At 42.7% G+C, this 19,865-nt stretch overlaps 1 protein-coding gene across 2 annotated transcripts in view; it reads right to left on the bottom strand.

Annotated features, from left to right (window-relative positions):
- LOC126928869 (protein sister of odd and bowel) overlaps positions 1-19,865 on the bottom strand; it is a 143,289-nt gene that overhangs the window by 87,686 nt on the left and 35,738 nt on the right. The window contains exon 2 of one of the 2 annotated variants that reach the window (XM_050744711.1): positions 12,357-12,416. The exons of the other annotated variant lie outside the window; for it this stretch is intronic. The gene's annotated coding sequence lies outside the window, so the exon portion shown is untranslated. The remainder of the gene's footprint in view (positions 1-12,356; positions 12,417-19,865) is intronic. 2 annotated transcript variants of the gene reach the window in all.

The following is a 19,865-nucleotide window of genomic DNA, read 5'->3' as shown; positions in this document are numbered from 1 at the left end:
GTATCGAGTCGCGAGCGTTTCATGTAAATGTATGAACAAAAATTCCACGAATATACGTATGTCGTAACATCTATCCTGTTTTGGATAATTTATGTATTTTTGCGTGTCGTGTGCATTTTTGGATATTACGCGCTCTTTGTGCATTTTGTCCACTTTCGCATGTTATTTGCATTTTGCATATTTTTGCATATTTCCGTCTCCTACCAACGCACGAAAATCGTCGCGCTGATTTTTAATTGCTCTTTTTTCTCGTTTGGTATCACGATATTTCATCGTATCACGTTCTTTATCACCTAGTTCCCGCGTTAACAGTACATTTCAATTAAACGTCACGATAGCTACCTAAAAACGCAAAACTTGACGAGACTATAAAAGTCTCTTTAAGGAATTGCAAAAACAGATCCTCTTGGTAAAAACGGGGAAGACAAATTAGCAAAAAGTCTCGGGAAGAATTTAAGAATATAGCTCGCTCATCGTGGCAAAGAAGGATGCGTTAAAGGAAATTAAAGGTTGCACGTGGTCGAAGAAATCTCGTTTATTTATTAAGTTCTTTCGTTTTTCCAAGAAACCTGGAATTTCGTACACTTCCCTATATCGTAGAGGCTAAGGTGAACGTCGGGCCGGAAATTAATTTTCGGCAGGCCGTGTCTATACGCCGGAAACTGGGTCGCGTAACGGTGAAATCCACGTGGATTGTCAGTCGGGTCTGTGTGGTCCTAGCCGCCGGAACTTCCGATTATTCTGCAAGCTTTGTTTCCAACCGTGGCGAGAAATCGTGAGAAAAAGAAGCCTTCCAGTGCCCTTTTTTACGCACGATGTCACCTCCAAGATATACATCAATTTTGTTCCTCCAGGTAGAAGACCGCCTCACGAGCTACGTCTCCCCAGCCACAATGGAATTCGAACGACGATCCAATTTATCGCCAAATATTTCCATATTTTTATCTCCGGGTCTTACAAACGTTACTCATAAAGCTTGTTATACCAGTCGGCGAATTTTTATGCGTCGATGCGAGGAATCCACAAGGACGCATACGCGAGAATACGTAAAATATGCGGCGTTTTACAATTTTTTATTACGACAAAGTTTCTATAACGCTTTTAATCCTATGTTTATCGCACAATGCCGCAAAGAGAGAACATCGGTCGGTAATGTCCGAACGTGGCTGCTGCTTGCAAAATTCGTGGATTTCCTTCCACCATACTGTCCATTATATGCAAATGTTTATCGTACATGCTGCATAGCACACATTTTCACATATTGGTGTACTTCTTTGTTCGCCTCCTCTTCTTTTTACATAATGTATGACTTTCGTGTACAAAACCACGAATTTTTAACACGTAAATGGACGTGTGAATAATTCATGAAGAATAAGTTTTGAAGCAGCGTTAGAAACCTCTTTTATAGTTTTCCTCGTTTCGAAAATTTGTCATTTGACGTTCGTACCGTCTGCGACAAAGACCTTTCATCTTAGATTTAGTCCGACCAGCTCTTTAAATCGGTTAGCCGTCGCCACCTCTTTCAAAAGCGTGTATCTAAAACGTGTCGCAAAAAGCAAGCGACGACGAGTATATTCGTCAGACACGTGGTATACGTGACTGCTAAAATATAAAATTAATCTGTAACGAAACGACTAGTAAATTGCGATTTAAGCTATTCTAACTACTAAAATTCTAACTACTTGTTACGCATGACGAGTACGCTCGTCGAAAGCGGCTAACCGGTTAATCTCTGTCCGAACAAACGAAACTTCTCTTTAAAGGTAATTCGCGACAGCTTGGTACGTAAATCGTACGCATTTAAAAATCGAAGAGTTCGCGCCAACTGCACGGTAATTCGCTGTCAATTAGACGATTAGCGGTCAAACAGGCTGGTTAAAGAGGCGGCGGCTTTGGTGGACTGGGGCGGTCGAACCGTGGGCCCATTCATTAAGCCTAATAATCGTGATTAACCATTATCTCGGAGGCAGCACGATCGCCTAGCAAGTCCTCGGCCTTTACTTTCTCTCCGGTCCCGTTCGGTTCGAACGACTGCCGATTTCTTTCGGTGCTTTCCACGTGAGAATAGATCGACGATAGCATCGCCGGCCCATAAATATCGTTGCGTTCCACCGCTGTTTACGCTGTTACGTCTACCAACGGCATTTTTCACCAGTCACCGGTTAACGATACTTGCCGGGAAACGCGCGTTCGGAATAATTAACGCGCGCTCGTGCGATATCTTACGCAGCGCTACGGGAACGCGATCGAAAGCGTCGCGGATCCTTGTTACGTATGGCAATTCTCGTGCAAGAAACGCGCAGATAATACAGCTGCTAGCGCAGAATTTCGAATTTTAAGTAATAAATTCAGCAGGGTAACGCACGTTACGGGATAATTACGAGAATCTTAGAGTTTCGGTATAACGAAGATACAGTGGCTAGGGAAAATATCGGCGCACCGTTTGTCTTTATCGTAGCGATTACACGCCGATCGATCGAGTCCAATTATATCGGATTTCGCACCATTCGCTCGCGCTTTTGTATGACTACGAAACTTTGACGAAGATGAAACGAGGAATCCGATAGAAAGAAAAACTTGCCTCGTTGGAGAATAATATCACGTGCCGATACTTCTCGCAGCGGTTGTGCGTGGAACGACTATTTTAAGATTAAGAATTTGAACAACGTAAATAGAGGTAAAAATATCTCGTACGTATATCGAAATGAGGAAACAACAGTTGATTGCGAAACGACGATATTTTGCCGATCCGCGTCGACTAGACGCGACGAGTTTAACGCTCGTTGCGTGATATGCAAATAGAACGCGTTTGAGTCAAACACAACGCCTCTTTCCTTCACAGATCGAAGAGAAATATACGATGAAAATAACGACACGATTATTCGCGGTTAATCCATGACACCGCTAATGATATTGACACGTTCGGTGTGTTACGCTATAGATATACACGTACATGTGCAGTTTCAATTATCCATACATAATCACTTCGTATAGGTATTTTCGTTAAAAGTCTTTTTTTTACACCATTGCTTTTTTTCCTACGATTTACGACCTTCGTTTTATTTCATACGGAAGTAACGTTTTTCCCTACGATTTCTTACTCCGTCGAGGAAATTCCGTGCCGCCTATTATATACCAACGATTTCGCCGAGAATATGATACACATTTTGCGTCGTTGCCTCTGCTTCGTCGATCCTTTTCCATCGTCTCCTTCGCGAACGTGTTAAAGTCTCGCGACAGATTGCTATTAACCCCTTGAACTACGATTTACGTTCGAGAATTTTGGGCCGAAAACGTAAACAAGCCTTCCAGCCATTCGCACGACTTGTGTGGTACGTATTACGGGCTATGCCCGTAGTTGTAAAAAAAAAAAAAATGTTTAACGTTACTACTGTCTACCATCGATATAACACGATTATTATATGCACACGCGTCAACTCGAATCTTTCCTTTGTCCCGCCTACTGTACAACGATAGCGGAGAATACGTAACGAGAGAAAGATCGAGGCTACAAAAAGAAAAAGGTCATCCGGTCCGGGTTTCTACGATAAAACAAAAAGAAGCGGAAAAACGTAGATGATTTGCGAAATCGGTTTAACGAAGCTTTGCACGCCGGTAATGAGTTAATAAATGGAGCCGCGAAACGAGCGCGTAAAACGAATACACAATAGCGAACGCTAACGCCGCTATGTAGGGTAACGATTGCTCGTTCGCTGAATTGTTCCCACAGTAATGCATTTTTCTTTGTCCGTGGTGGAGCGCCGCCGGTGCCGATCGATCGCGGGACGCCTGACGAAACTCTCCTCGTTTCGCCATTTCGTATTTACTCGCCTCTGGACAATCGGTACCTGGCGAAGAAACTGTGGCAATCCGTGCAAGCGATCCGCTTGTTCGGCGAAATAAACGTCCCCTTTTTTTGCCACCGCGAAACATCGCTGGATCTCGTCAATTACATTCAATAAAATCGAATCCTCCTCCGCGGGCAAAATAACCGGAGTTGCTCAATTCGGCTAAATCGATTTAATCTCGATTAAGAGGAATAAACGCGGCAAGAAATAAATACACAGAAATAAATCTAGAGAGCCGAAGGGAACGTTCTAATGTTCGTGTAGATGTATAAATAGGACGAGAAAGATGGATTTCAGCGGTCGGTTTCAAAGCGAAGTATCTGTTTCCAGAGGAAAAAATTCATATTTTCCTGCAACCTATGTATATACGTAGAAATAAATGAAATAAAATCTTTTCCCACAATTTACACCAACTATGAAAAACGTTTACATACCATCGCATTTATTACGGCATCCGTATGTTACGTTGATCGAGTCTCGTGTCATTTAGCCATACAAATTCGCGCGACTATGAGAGATTTGATGCTATGAAAACGAATAAACACAGGCTGATTGGTAAAGCGTTTCCTTATGAAATAAGGGCGTGTGCGAGAAACGATAGAAATAAAAACAAGACCTCGAATCGTTCTACGACTATCATTTTCTCTTAACTTTTTTTCATATCTCCGGTCAATTGCCGTTACAGTTTGCGTCGCGTCCTGAAATCCATATACGGATCAGTCATGAAAGGGTTAATTCGAAACGCAATCAATGAAACGATCAAACGGCTAGCGACAAGTTGCCTTTTGTAGTCTCGCCACCAATTATATTCCGGAGTAGATTTTTACAGCGAGCCAATAAGTGAGATCCCTTTCAACCGCGAACGGGTACAATTATTAAATCAACCGTGTTATAGGGCAAAACGTGAGAGCGAGTGTGAAATGAAATAGAATGCGGTCTCAGTGTCAGGTACATATTTCATGTCTCGACCGGTGCTTTTAGTTCGTTTATTGCGTCCAGTTGGCAGGACTAGGTGGAAAGTATGTGAGACCTGACGATATTGCCCCTTGCCTTGTGAATCATAATGTTCGTTTTACCATAGCGTTATGTATGCACTGCGGACCGTAATTACTCGAGCGCTCTTTTCGATAATTTAAGCGCAGGATATATATATATACATATATAATAATAGTAATAATAATAAGCAACGTGCGATGGAATTAGAATTAGTTTTTGACAAATAGCCATTTCTCAGCTGCTTTATTATTTGTAATAAAGTGCAAGATGTTGCGAAGTTGTTAAGTATAGGTGTATAGGGAAACGGTAGCGAAGTATAAATTGTAAGATGCAAGACGGAAGATATACGAAGAACAAGGCTTGTAAAACGTAACGACATAACCAATTACGAGATAAAGCGTAGTAAGAAACTAAGAAAATACTAAGATTATTTGCATCCACTGTCTCGTCCACTTAAATTATACTTTCATAGGAATTATCCACATCACTGTCGAAACGAGTTACATCGTACGTAGTATCTCGGCAGTTTTTTTTTTTTTTGACTACAAAAAAAAAAAAAAGAAATATCCATCTGACAAAAATAGCTGGCATTTATACCTATAATAGATTTCAAGGTACGATAATAAAGCTTTAATCGTACGAGTTCGAGCTGTGCTATTATCGAAAATTCCTCGGCGATACTAATTACAAGCATTAGCAAGTAAAATATGTTTTCCGATTCCAGTAGATTAAGACAGCGACTGGAAAGACACTACTCGGGATGTAAATATCACTGAGCATAGATTTCGCACCGAGATTTATAACCGCCTACGCTTCGAATGGGAACGCATAAACTTGGATTATGGAATGATAAGAGGGGCATTTTTATCGACTCAAATGGTGAATTCCAAAACAAGTCTATATATCTATTAATATCTTCGAAAAATCAAATCTTTCTGTCTTTCTTGATTTATTAATCCGCGCTGTATCGCCTATATTTTCAACGCTATTGGACCATCAGCTTTTCCTTCTTTCGCGAATAAAATGGTACTTTTATCAGTCGGTCTACTCGTACATCGACGCTTAACAGTATCAAGCGAGAAATTTGGACAACTTTTCTTTCGATATTGAAATTACATCGGACAAACGCGTTGCAAAACTATTGCGGTAATCGAATTACGTTCGACATAACCCTAACTTGTTCCATGTTATCAATATTAGATCGACATCGAGTTACGACGACGAACCATACATGGTTGCAAGTTTAGGTTGCTATATTTTGCCAACTGAATACTTTGCCAACTGAATTACCTTTTACGCCGATCAAATAGTACGCTTATGTGTTTAATTAATCGTAGAACGAGATTTCCGATGTATACAAATTTCTGATAATAAGCGTGTCATGGATAAAGTGCGATAAGTACTTATCTGTTATTGTGAAAAACTAATTTTTTACGCACCTACGTATCGTATCGCGTATCGCGACTGAGATATTAGGTCAGCAGAAATATCGGACATCAATTTCTGCAAGCAACGCTATTAACTCCTTAACCTACGATTTACGTTCGAGAATTTTGGGCCGAAAACGTAAACAAGTTGACGCAGCCTTCCAGCCATTCGCACGACTTGTGTAGTACGTACTGCGGGCTGTGCCCGTAACATTTACGTTTGGCCCGATCCTCGTACTGCGGGCTATGTCCGTAGTTGTAGGTTAAGGGGTTAAAACTACGTAGAATACGATCGTATACCGAGGTACATGCATCGGATGGAAAATACGAGTCGTATAAGGTCGATACGATAAAGTGCTTAAAAGCTAAGTGGTCGGTCAGAAAATCATAAAACACGTCAAATTCATAAATACGCGATACGAACGGACAGTCGTACAATGCACACGTCGTACACGCAACGCAGCAGTGGCTTGTCAGTGTTCAAACTTCATCCTCCCAATTGATTGTCTGCGTTAAACGAATCCGACAGCCGCTGTTGAAACGAACGTCGGTAAAAGCACCGCGTGCAAACGAGACGGCTTCATACGTCCCGACTCGCGCTGTTATCTCTTCTATCGACCTCATCGAATACACCTGCGACGAAGAAAACGGAGCACCGACGTACGAGGCGTGCTCGTCCTTCCGAGCTCTCACCGATCGATCGAAATATATATAAAATGAAAGTTATATATAAAATGAAAGAAAACTTTGGCTTTGCCTATATCCGCTGAAATTTGGACGCAAACAATTACTCTTAACCCCAGAATTAGCATCGTTGGATCAGATCTAATTAGACGGTATCGCTAAATCAAACTATCGTAATCGCGCGTGACCCGATAATATCTATTAAAACTTTTAATTGGTAAACCTTACGAAACTTGGCTGTCGTACCTCCTGTGCCTGTGAAAGAACGCCAAGGATCCAGGTAATCGAGCAACTAATCGATTATAATAAATAAATAAATAGCGCCGATTTAAGAATTATCGGTCTGCTATTATAATCTTCGCGCGTGGATTCGACGCTAGAAGTCCGGAATATGATCGAAGGCAGGCAATATAAAAATGATATTTTCAGGAAACTTACCTCTGATACCTGGTGTATTACGAGAACAATCAGCACCAGGAATCCAGGCAATCGAAGACAGAACGATCGATCCGTTAGGATCACGAGGCAACCAGCCAGCCAGCCAGCCAAGCAGACAGGGTGGTAAAGAGCGTTAGAGAGTGAGTGGGAGGCGAAGAAAGGGAAAGAGAGCATCGACTTTATTGCAACCGAACGCGGCCTCGGTGTCAGGTACATACCAGTCAGGTATGCTTTTAGCCTATTTACCGTGGCCAACCGACAGAAACGAAACGAAACGAAACGAAACGAGCACGTACCACCGTCGACGATGGCGACGTCGTCGTCGCCGGCTGGCTCTCTCGTTGCTTGCCTGCTTGCGCAACCATCGACAACGTGAGCAACAGAGACGAAAGCTATCCGTACGCCTACATCGCCCGGAGCTGTCATGAGCTGGCTTAGAGGCTGGCGCGGCTGCAAAGAGCCGTGGCTGGATATCGCGGTTGCCTCAACCGGCTCTCTTGACTCCATCGTCGTCGAGGGCTTGGCACACAGCCACCGAACTACCGGCTTCGTTCTTTAGTAGTTAAGGATCTCTTTTTCTTTCCTCGCGTCTCTCTTGTTCGTGCTTCCGCGAGAAATTCGTGATTTGTATTTAATATGACGCGATACGCGAACCGAGCCGTTGCCTCTTTGTTGGCCGGAGTCGCGCGTTGGATCGTGCTCGGATAGTTGTACGGATTAATTCCGCGAATGCACGACCTCGCCGTGCGTAGATTATCTTTCAGGGAATTGCGAGGCCGCTTTAATGGCACGCTTGTACCTTATAGATCAGTTAAATGGAGATTAATGATTTACACGAGTTTCGATGTTACGTCGATGGGAGAAGGGTGCGACGAGGTTGCGATGTTCGTTGGTGGTCTGCTTTTTGGTGGTGGATCGAGAAGAGAATTAAGGTGTCCTTTAGACTCAGGCTTTCGCGTTGCCGTAACGTTAAGTGAAAATTAAGTGGGTCACTTTCATCGGATACGAAAGAATTTCGTAGCTTCGAATTGTGGCATTTGTTGTACAATTTTTTCTCGAACAAGATGTCTCAAGGTGCTTTTTTGCTTTTGGTTTTTAAATTGGAACAAAGTTAAGTGGGTCAAGTAGTCTTGTTGATTGTAAAAAGGAACTCTCTATACTTTTAGTTGCTGAATTTACGGCAACGTGTCGTAACACTGCTTCGAGCGAAGATACTTTAACTTTCATTGGCAACGATATTTAGTTATCGAAATACCCCAACGTTCGATACTTTGTTTAACGTCATAAACCGCTCGAAAGCCATGCCAGTCAACTCCGTAGATAGAACGATATTTTACTTCGTCAAATACGTTCAAAAACGATTACCTTCCGTCATCTCCGATATTCTTCTTCTCTCGCTTCCCTCGTGAATTAATTCGCTCCTTCAAATATTCTTTCTCTTTCGCTTTCGTCACAAATCGAATGATTCGTCTAAATCAGCTTCTACTTTTCCTCTCGTCAATGCTACGCGAATCTGCTTAATCGGCAAATAATTACCGGACCGATAGAAGAATTAGTTAGCGATTTCAAAACAGAAGGAACGCGTCTCGCAGACGTTAAAGGGATCCGTTAATATTTGATATCGTTAGTCGGCGGCGTGCTCGCAATCGGAGATCTTACATTTTTGCAGCAACAAGCCCGCGCGACGGATATAAATGGGCTGCAAGCACCAGGAGATAAATTCGTGTCAGGCAAGAAATTTCGCGTGCCGGCGATTGAGAAACCCCGAACGGGAACGAGCAACGATCGGCAATATCTGTATCGTTGAAAACCGATTCGCCTAACCGCGATTTCATAAAGCCTCGTATTTTCCCTGCTCCCGACTAATCCTCGCGATTAATACTCGCGATTAATACTCTCGATTAATCCTCCAGTTTCCCCTTTAATTCCTTTAATTCGCCATCGATCCAATTACAGCGCCAATAGAATTTCAAAATCTTCCACATGACACGTACGACGCGAATATAAAACTCGTGTACGGTAAGCGTTCGAAATAAGAGGTGTCTTAAGACCTTTGAGCAGCAGCAACGGCAGCAGCGTATGCACACCATTATGGCCTGATCGTGCACGTAACCGTTTCCACATGGGTTTCCGTACGTCCGTGTAACAATCGTTAAGTTACGTGTGTATAAGTGGATAGAGACCCGGTTGCAAAGGATAGGCTGTCTCTCCGTGGCCGCTGACCGTTCCGCGAAACTAGCGCGGCGATTTAATCATTATCGGCAATCTAGCCGAGCGGGCAAAAAGAAAAATCTGGGTCAGACGCGAGCGCACGAGCACCGGCCACCGGGAACTCTCTTTCGATATTCGCGTGCCACGAAAGAAAGTCTTCGTGGACACTGGAAATACGGCCGGATCGAAAGGAAAATTTCATTTCGGCGCCGTTGCAACGCGTTCACGAGAATTTCCTCGCGTTTCCTGACGAACGGACGTCATGTTTCTGGAAAGACGCGCGCTCTACACCGTACACGAGTCGTTCGATAAATAACACCGAATATTTATACAAGTTGCGAATCTTGAAGCGACGCGGTAAAATCTTATAACAACGCGCGCAAGAAAATATGCAACGATCCGAGTCGACGCTTCGGTCAACCCAATTCCCAACAAGATACACCGTCGCCACTTTTTCCCCCGCTCTCTGTCGCAATTCGTCTCGTTTATCGAATGGAATCGGCGAAGACGAATGCAAAGATATTTCAATCGTTTTTCCCATCTAAACGGCCGGACGTTTATTGCCTCTTAAACGCAGAAGAACGGCAGAGGTGGCATAATTAAAATCCGCGGCAGCACGAGCAAAAAGCTTCGAGATTCTAATATGGCGAGCGTGCAGCAAAATCGGCTGGCCGCTCGTAAACCGTGTTTACTGAAACGCAGAAATACACACCGGTGAGCCGATTTTACGAGCGTTTTAATAATCATTTACCTCCGGCAGAGCGATGGTAATTAGTAGCGACGGGCTCGAGCGCGTCGCACGCAGTTTCCAACAATCGCCCACTAAGCTTCCAGCCTTTCGTAAGTATCTCGAGAAAAGCAACCAGCCGACGTATCTTTAATCAGATTCGAACCTAAGTATTTTACGACTGTTTTGCGTGTAATCGTTGGCAAGAATCGCGAAACGAAATCTCTGGTAGCGCAACTGATTCGGATTTACGAGTACGTATCGAGCTCGGTGCCATCGCTAGTAACTAGCATGAATCCTCTCGATGAGTAAGCCGTGGCTTTTTTCCACAACCTATCGGCGGATTTTTCGCCGTGATTCCGCGTAAACGATTACCGTTTTAAATGCATTTCCTACACCAACGTTAACATACATCCTTCTGCTCTCTGCCGTCCGATTTATCGCGACGTACTTGATAAATATTTATTAACGTTTAAGCGGATCGAACTTCGCTGCAGGGAATTAGACGGAAAAGACAAAAACAGGTAATGAGTTAACGCGAGGAGGCGTTTCTAGTTTCTACCGTCTGCATGCGCATGGTATAGGTCGTGACAAGTTGCGTGCCATCGTCAGCAAACTGCTGTTTAAATTCACCATTTTGTCTTACGAACGATTTTTTCCAGGCTACTCAATCTCGTATATTTCATAATCGATATATTCAGACAAATGAGTAACTACTTTTAACGAGTGCTACATATGTGTATGTGTGTGTGTACTGCCGCCTGGTGTCTCGTTCGGGCGTTGAAATCTCCGAGACAATCGCGCTTATGAGGAGATTTCAATGAAACTGTATAGGCCTGTAAATGCTTCAGCCTATACTTTATACGATGAAATCAATTCGATAGTTAATCGTTTGATAGTCGTTTCTTTTTATCTTGATTATTTAGAAATCTTTCGACCATCGATTGGCGTGTATCTAATAAAAATAAAAATTCATTATTACGATCTTATATTTACAACTTTGATTGCTCGGTCGAAACAATTTTGACCAATATCGTTGATAATGTTCGATGTTTCTCTAAGCTTAGATCCTTCGTAATTGTGCGATTATCGAACCAAGACAAATGTTCCGACGTTTAATCTTTGCCGTTCTAACCTACGAAAACTCTCGAAGAAATTCACGTAGATAGACAAAGTTACAAGATGAAAAACCTACGTTGGCAGAGAAAATCGTAGAAAATATATTCAGCTATTTTTGCAATTTGGATCACGACTCGCGTATTATGCCTTGCATTTGTCACGCTCTTTCAGTTAACAGTCGACACGCATTTAGGTATGTACGTAGGTTTCCCGACTAGCCTACAACGGCGCAAGGTTGTCGAAACTTCACTATGTATCTTTAATTGACTCGCGTGGGTTTAATCAAATAACGCCACAGGGTAAAACATCAGCCCACGCTTTCTTCTCTCATTACGTGGATCCACGTTTATACCTGCTACGCGTGCGTGAACACGAGTGTTGCGTGCAATTGATTACCTCCACATTTTATTACATTTTTTTTTTTTTTTTTCTTATAACGGCCTATTTAACGATTACGTTCGCCGCGGTGAGATACGTGATGAAATTCAAGGCACGTTTCCGTGGAAGTCTGACGACTGAGAATTCCTACAGTCTGGACCAGGCATGGGTATTCGGTTTAATCACGAGCTTATAATGTTCGAGCTAAAATTAGCTTTTCCGCAAACTACAGTAGTCAGACGTCGGTTTTCCAAATATTTACCAGACGAAACGTAGAATTTTCTACGTAGAATTGCGCGTAGAACTTACGACGAGAACGCGACGTATTTGAGGAAGAAAATTCGCAACAACTCGCGGAAATTTAATTCCCAGTGGTAGATGATACGACGAGAGAAATATTTTACGAGTAAAGATTTATTGTGTCACAAAATTCAATAAGGAAGTGATTTAGCCAACGATACGAGACTATTTTACGAAATAGCAGTACAAACAAGCTATTTCAGACGTCTTAAAGAGCAAGACAAATACCTTGAAGCAGCATGAATCGCAGATTCTTCAATTCATCTTGGTAACCGTGCACGATATCTCCTAAAATCAGAACGAACATCATTTTTACGTTTTGAAGTGATAACGCGATTTAAATCGTGTGAAATTAAAACTAAATTCAAGTCACTGCCATGTATGAAACCTTACTGTTTCCAATAATCTCAATAATCAAACATAATTTTAACTCTTACCGCTCGTTATATGATCGCATAGGATGATCGTTTACGAGTTTTTCCTAAACCCAGTTTCTTTAAGAATCTGTTTTCCTTCGTTCGTAAATAGACCGCGGAGAACTCGAGTATGCAAGAATCTACAGAATAAACATAATATCCAGAAATACAAAAAGATATTCACCTCAGAGCGCTGTTTATAATATTCAACGAGTAAAACAATCATCTCCTCTTAATTGTGTTCATAGATACACGAATTTGTACCATTAGTATGATCATGCATGGACCATTCTTGAGTGTAAAAGAGTCCAAAAACGAATAGTATGATTTTGCTAATTCCACTAAGCTGAACACGCGCATGTGAGAATCGTGAATTCCTTTTGTCGAAGCAAACGCGAATATTAATTACGGCAAATGTCATTCGTCATTTACGAATCGTCAGTTTTAAAATTAATTTTTTCGATCGACAGATTTGTCTCCTAAGTGCACAACATCGAACGATCTTATCCGTGCCGTACATCGAGATAACGTTGTTAAAGGGGCAATGAAACGTGTCTGGTACCACTTAACGATGATCAACGAAGCCGGCCGTGTTGTATCGAGCTCGCGGCTATGAATTAGTGCGTCGAACGAAAGCTGTTGCGTAATTAACGGGGGTGGTGAATGAATTATACCGTGTCTCGTACGCGGCAGAAGGCGGTCAACCAATAAATTGATTGCGTCAGGCTCGATAATCAAATTTGACAATCGTGACGGCAGGTTGATCGCCAGATTGCCTAACGTCGGCGTTGCTTTTAATTTCACGGGCTATTAGTTCCAGGCAAACATTATATATTAGCACGTATTGAGAAATATCGCGTGTTTTTTAGGGAACGTGGAAGGAACAATGAGAAGCATACCGGTACGGACAGATGATAAATTTAGGATGAGAATTATGGCAGACTGAAAATCATAGCGGTGTAAATCACGTTTTATGAATTTCAACTTACGTTTAAACGTAACATCCATTTAATGCGATTTAGTTGATGATCGGTATTGCAAATGGAATTAACATAACTTACTGTTATGTACCGCGGGTCAACGTGCTAACGAGCCAACGCGTTAAAACGTCTTCACGTGGTCACGGAATCAAGCCGTTTAGGTCTCTGATGAAACGAAAGTTTTCCTCTTTGGGACTTTTTATCGATCACCTAAGACGTTGAAAAACGATCTCGGTTCGGTTATATGCGATCCAAAGCGAGCTGTATATCTGATTCTGATACACGTATACGTATAATCGTTCTAATTTTACCATACGTCAATTTCTACCACAGATATTCCATTTTTATCGCGATTTTTATCGCGTTCTATAATATACAAGAAACGAATGTCAAAGCAAATTTCAATTTGATAGCTCGCCAAATGAAATTCTTTAAGCTTCGTTTCTCAAATGCGAGGAACGTCGGGCGTCATGTCGGCTAACGAAACTTGAACGGGAGACCGTAACACCGCGACTCGAAGCAACCGTAGGAATCGTTCGGCTCGGTCATTCGCAAGAACGATCAGAAAGTCGACGTTATATAATTAGGCTGAACAGTCGGGTCGTAATTGGTTGTAAAGTCGGCTGTTGACGCGGCAGGCAAAAAGGTCACGTTGCACGTTCCGTCCTTGCATCTCGTTACTCTGGAACTAGATCATCGATTGTTGTACGAACGAAATCGACGAAAGAAAAAGGAGAATTCGAAGCGTCCGCGAGATAGACAGATACTGGTGACTAGCTCCAGAATAGGAGGTGGTAGCGAGCGAGAAAGTCGCATTCGCGGACTGTTCCGAGACTTCTTCTTCGATTTACGATTTCAACGTACCGCTCCCGGGATTCCTCGAAGCGAGACTTTCCCTTGCGCGCATCGAAAACCCGCCACTATGCAGTTAATGACCGACCGCAAAAAGCACCGGCTCGTAAGAGGGAAGTGGTCGATTTCTTGCGCTTGAACGCGCCAATGCAACGGAGGAATAGCGGCCGGTGTAACGATCAAGATACTATTAATACAAAATACGAAATACGAAATATCATACGTCTAAATAGGAAACTAAACAAATGGGTAAACTTTGTCCAAAACCACTGTCTTGTCGAACGATTAATTTCCTCGTCAAGCATCCGCGTCGTTTTTAATCGCATTGTCACGAATTTATAAAGTCGATACGTTACATTCGTTACCGATTCTCGCCGATTCGTTCTATCCGACGGAAACCGTGCGCGGATCTAAATTACGCTTCACCTTCGAGACCGTACTCCAGCAAGCGTCACATATAAATTATCGATGTTCCACTCGAGCGGAGAAATTCTGAGCGCGTTCGCGCGTCTCTGAATAATTTCCGCGCGCCTAGGTAGAAATACCTGAATTTCTGTCTCGGGGGCAAGGAACGCTCTTGGGATCACGAACTCAAGTCCCACCACGCGATTCCCGATTCTCTGATTAATTCGCCTTCGAATTCTTTGCCATCCGCGGACGCTGTTTTTTTATCCGTCTTCTTCGTTCGCTCCAACTCGTCTCGTGTCGGCTGTCTCCGTTATGATAACCGAATCAGTCGCTGCTATCTTACGATTACGCGCGCCCACCTTTGATCGTTGATTAGACCGTCGGAGAACTCCATCGACGAGCATAAAACGGTGTGGCGATTGTTTGTTAAACAGCGGCTCGACGTGTCTCGATTTCGCTCGGCCGAACCGGCGTTAACGCTTTTTGCCATCGCTGTCGAAACAGCGGGTCGTAGGGCAACGTATAAATAAAACGTGGCCCCGAGAGTCTCGTGTTTCTGCGGGTAGACGCTGGCCAGAGGCGATCGAGTCGACCTGCGCATCGTGAATTCTTGCGTTCTCGCGCCAACTGACGAATATTTCCTGCACGTATACAATGCCACGGAATATTACCGAGCTCGGCAGCAGATTTAAGGCAACATGAATCGTAATTTTTATATCTGTGAGATTATCTTCGCCGCTCTGTCGACGATTGTGTACGGCGGCCATTTTACTCGCGACGATCCGCCGGAAGAAACTGAGCGAACCGCGAACGCGCATATATTGGGTGGGCAACTAAGTGATTGCGGATTTTCTCGTTACCATCTAATGACAAAATCCGCAATCACTTAGTTGCCAACCCAATGGTAGTCGTCCGAGCGCGCCGTGCCTTCCAAAAATACGAGTGTTCGCCTTTTTCAAATAACGTTTCTACTTGAAACGGTGGAACATTTTGGTAAAAGGAGTATCTCGATGAAAAATTTGTCGCAACTCGACCGTAGATCGTGTATGCTTTGTAACATGCAGATCATACGCAAGACTATACTTGCGACGAACACGAGCAAAGAAATGTTTAGTATATTCGTTTCGAATTAAACGAGCTTCGTGGATGCATTACGCGTTCTCTTGATTCGTATTTCAGGCATATTTTCTACACCTTCGATTATACGAAATCGCGTTATGTACTCGGTTTTGCGAACATGGCTTTCTTTGAACGAACACGTTCTCTCTCTCTTCAAGAGGTTACAGTTTATAGGAGACCTTTGCACAGCCTGGTTCGGCAAAGTTTTACGTTTCCCGAGTATACGATAAATCTGCATTCCCTCTGTCAACGTATTTCACATAATTATATAGAGATGCACGTGCAAACGGGCAGAAAGTATTTAAACGCCAGAATCCATAAGCTGTAACGAACAAGTGAATTATATCGCAGTCTAAGAAACGCTGTTACGACCACGATGAAAAGCAACCTGCTAGCTTTATCCATTCCATTAGTAAAATTTCCAGAAAATCGTGTCCGCCATCATCATGGAACGCTCGTTGCCAGTGTATCGACTGCGGGAAGGTCGCTGAATCATTCAGCCAATAAATTATCATTGCGGACTCGGTCGTTTACTTCGACTAAATACGTTTTCAATATATAATCGCGCGTTTGCCACGTTCAACTATACATCGACTTTTTGTCGCTTGAAATTGATGCATAAACGAGAGAAAAGCGCCGACGTACGTGTTTTACACTTTGTAAGTCCTTTAGATGTAAATAGAGCGCGGGTATTTACGTAAATCCATGCTTCGTTGCATGGAATTTGGAAGATCGAATCTAATCGTCTAGAATTTGTGCAACTTCGAATTCGCAGTATTATAAACGTACTAAATTTGATTAGGAACCATTGATTATAAATTTGATTAAAAATCTGAAGAGAATCGTGTCGGGAATTGTATTTGGTTGGCAATTTCTGTAGATGCGTTCGCTGGAAACCAAGTTATTTAAGGCGAAACGACGCGAATCGAACGAGTAACCCGAGCGATCTGAACGAAAGTTTAGAGGGAGAGACGTGGGTGTTGTTCAGATTGCTCGCTATTTAGGCGAAAAAGGTAGCTGTATACGCGATGAATTGCGCGCAATATGGCAGAGATACGAGAGCATGATGAACGCGCGTTGCCACATCCTGGATTTATTGGCTTGGCTGTCACGATGAAATAGCAGTAACAGCGAAAACCAATGGGTTCGTATAAATATTAATGCTTGAAAACAGTGTTTAATCATTGCTACGAGATGAGGAAACGTGTTAATAAATGACCGGGGGGCAAATAAAAGCTTAAGCTTTTGAGCCACTCCGTCGAGGTGTTCTTCTTAACTTGGATTATGTTTTTTCAACGCTGCGCGATAACGAATGACTGCGAATTAACAGTTGAAATGTTTCTCTTTGCCTGGAAATGCTAGTTTTCCGTCGATTATGCAAGGGATGTTTTCCTCGTTAATTCCACCGAGTAGATGAAATAATTCTAACGTAGGTTTCTCGCGTGTAGCCAACGTACGTTTGTATTTTAATCTTCCGGTAACATTGTCGGATCGTTGATAACTTGTGAGAGATTGGATCGAGTTACTTAATCTCAGAGCGCTAATTCACGTTTTATATACCGCGTGTTACACGAGCTACGCCATGTACGTCGAAATTAAATACGTTAAAATTGAGAAACTATGTTCCTCGAATCTAATTCAAACTATCGCTGTCGCGTACGATGCGACACGACAACGCCGACTGACAGTTTCTTTTCTTTCTTCGAGGAATTCAAAACGCGAAAGATACGAAGAGTAACAGTTTCGATATATCCAGAAAAATAAGCAAATACGAGCGTGTTACATCGAACAAAAAGATACAGGTATTCAGCAGTCCATATATCGAAATTGGCCAAAGTATCGGGATACTCGAGTGTGTTGGCGTAGTTGCCTGTGTAAGGCTAAGTGCAAGCAACGACGAAGACTTGGTTTCGTGAATAGGAGAACAGAATTGCGAAACGGCGACCGGAGGTTTCGCGTCGATGGAATTGCAGGCGAGTTCAGTCGTAATTTTCGAACGGTGAAACTGATTAAGCCGTTACTCGCGTGTTTTCGCGCACGATGTGGCAACCAGCACCGCGACGACGACGTCATTAAGGCGCATCCACGGCCGTGTGCCATATCTCGGCCGCGTTCATTGAATGCGAGATTTTGCAGCGCTGCAAGATCCATCATCCATCACTGCGGGGGATAGAAATTATCCTTGGTGAGTCGACTCGCCGGTGTGGCAATTTTGCTCGTATTCGGACCACTGGAATTTCCATTCGGATGCTTTAAGAGAGGGTGGAAATTTATGGTGATTAACGCGAACCAACCTTAAGGGGCGAAGCTTTCTTTCGCCTAACGAAACGCCATTGATACCGCGAGCAAACGCGTCTGTATATTTTATCTGCGAGGTATTTCCTTTGATTTATCGATGCAAATGGTTAATTGTTTTTGCGACGAAACGTAATTTATAAAACGATCGTACGATGCATTAGAAAAGGAAGATTTCTGAAAGTCGATTTTTTGGCATCATTACACATTTCCGGTGTTGGTAGAGCAGCATTTAATCACACCGCCTGTTGTAGATATTTTTCAATAGCATGTTTCCGCTCTTTAATGACTATAATTGATTTACCGACACGGTATTTCTGTACCAGCGTAGCATTACGCGTAGACGTTCTTCCACTCGGATTCCTTAATTATCTTACACTTGGTTTTTACAAATTAGACACGGGTCGTACGAATAATTACGACGTTAGATTCGTGTACTAAATTGTTCGAACACGTCGCATTCTAATACACTGTTTCGCAATAAATTACTTATTTCACGATCGAAACAAAATGGGAAATTAGAAAAAAAACAGTTGATAAATTGAAATCCTTAGTTTTTACCGTAGCAATTAAAATCCAATTTACCGCTGAGCTGCGTCAAACACTCTGTAACATGTTGTACATAATACAGCAGATATAAACGAATGAACCAACGTATTTCTAATACAAACATATTTTCTATACCGAGAGAATTCCATCGGTGTCCTTATTTCGTCCTATCGTTGCTCACGTTCTCTTTTCCAAACATATTTCTAAATTTTCCGGAGCATTTTGATAACCAGTTTATCTTGTCACAACTAAAGACTCCAAGTCTAGCAATTCGATGTTCCAAACCAGAGTTTTCCAACGTTTACGCCTTCGATCTTCTTTTACAGAAAGTTGCCAAAAATTGTAGCTTAAAAATCTCCCATTTTCGAAGCTCGTACCGTACACTTTCAAACACACACACACACACACACACATAGACGTCTAAACATTTCCTAATTACACGATACAATTGACATTTCCATAAGTTGAATTCGACCAACTCGTTTTCTCATATTCCAACGAATCGAAACGAATCCAGTTGAAAGTAGATAGTCGAGTGAATGCATCCAGTTTAAAGTAAATAGAAGCAAGAAGAGGAATGGAGTAAGAGCCGAAAAATTGTGCGATTGCTCACTCGAAGCGACAATACGATTACGGTAATCAGACCTCGTTCCATTGAATCTGTCTGCGATTCTCGACAGACCCAACCTCCGTGTAGAAGAAAATAACACGGCTAATACACGCAGCCACGAGGCGATTACAACGGCCATTACCGCACGACAATCGGTGGGGAGTGATTTCTCGGTGACGCAAAGGATCGCTATTGTTGTAACAGCGTCGTAAACCAGGCAGCTGGCTAGTCTCTCGGTAGTCTCGGTAGCACTTTGACATTTCAGTTTCTCAGATTTATTTCCAGCATTCGAGCGTGATGCACCGGATGCACGCTAGGAAACCAACGACTGGCTGGTCGTTACAACCCACCGAGCCGTCGTGTCGCTCTTCGTTTCTGAGAATAATTCTTTGGCTAAACGCGACGATCGATCACCGTAATTCTCTGGTTTGCGTTAAGAAGATCGTTCCATTGCGTATTGAATTACGCTGCGAGTATCAGGTAAATTTTCAGATTCAGAGGTTGACGT

This window comes from Bombus affinis, chromosome 2, assembly GCF_024516045.1.
Source record: "Bombus affinis isolate iyBomAffi1 chromosome 2, iyBomAffi1.2, whole genome shotgun sequence".
NCBI classification, from domain to species: domain Eukaryota; kingdom Metazoa; phylum Arthropoda; class Insecta; order Hymenoptera; family Apidae; genus Bombus; species Bombus affinis.
This window is presented reverse-complemented; position numbering and strand designations above follow the sequence as displayed.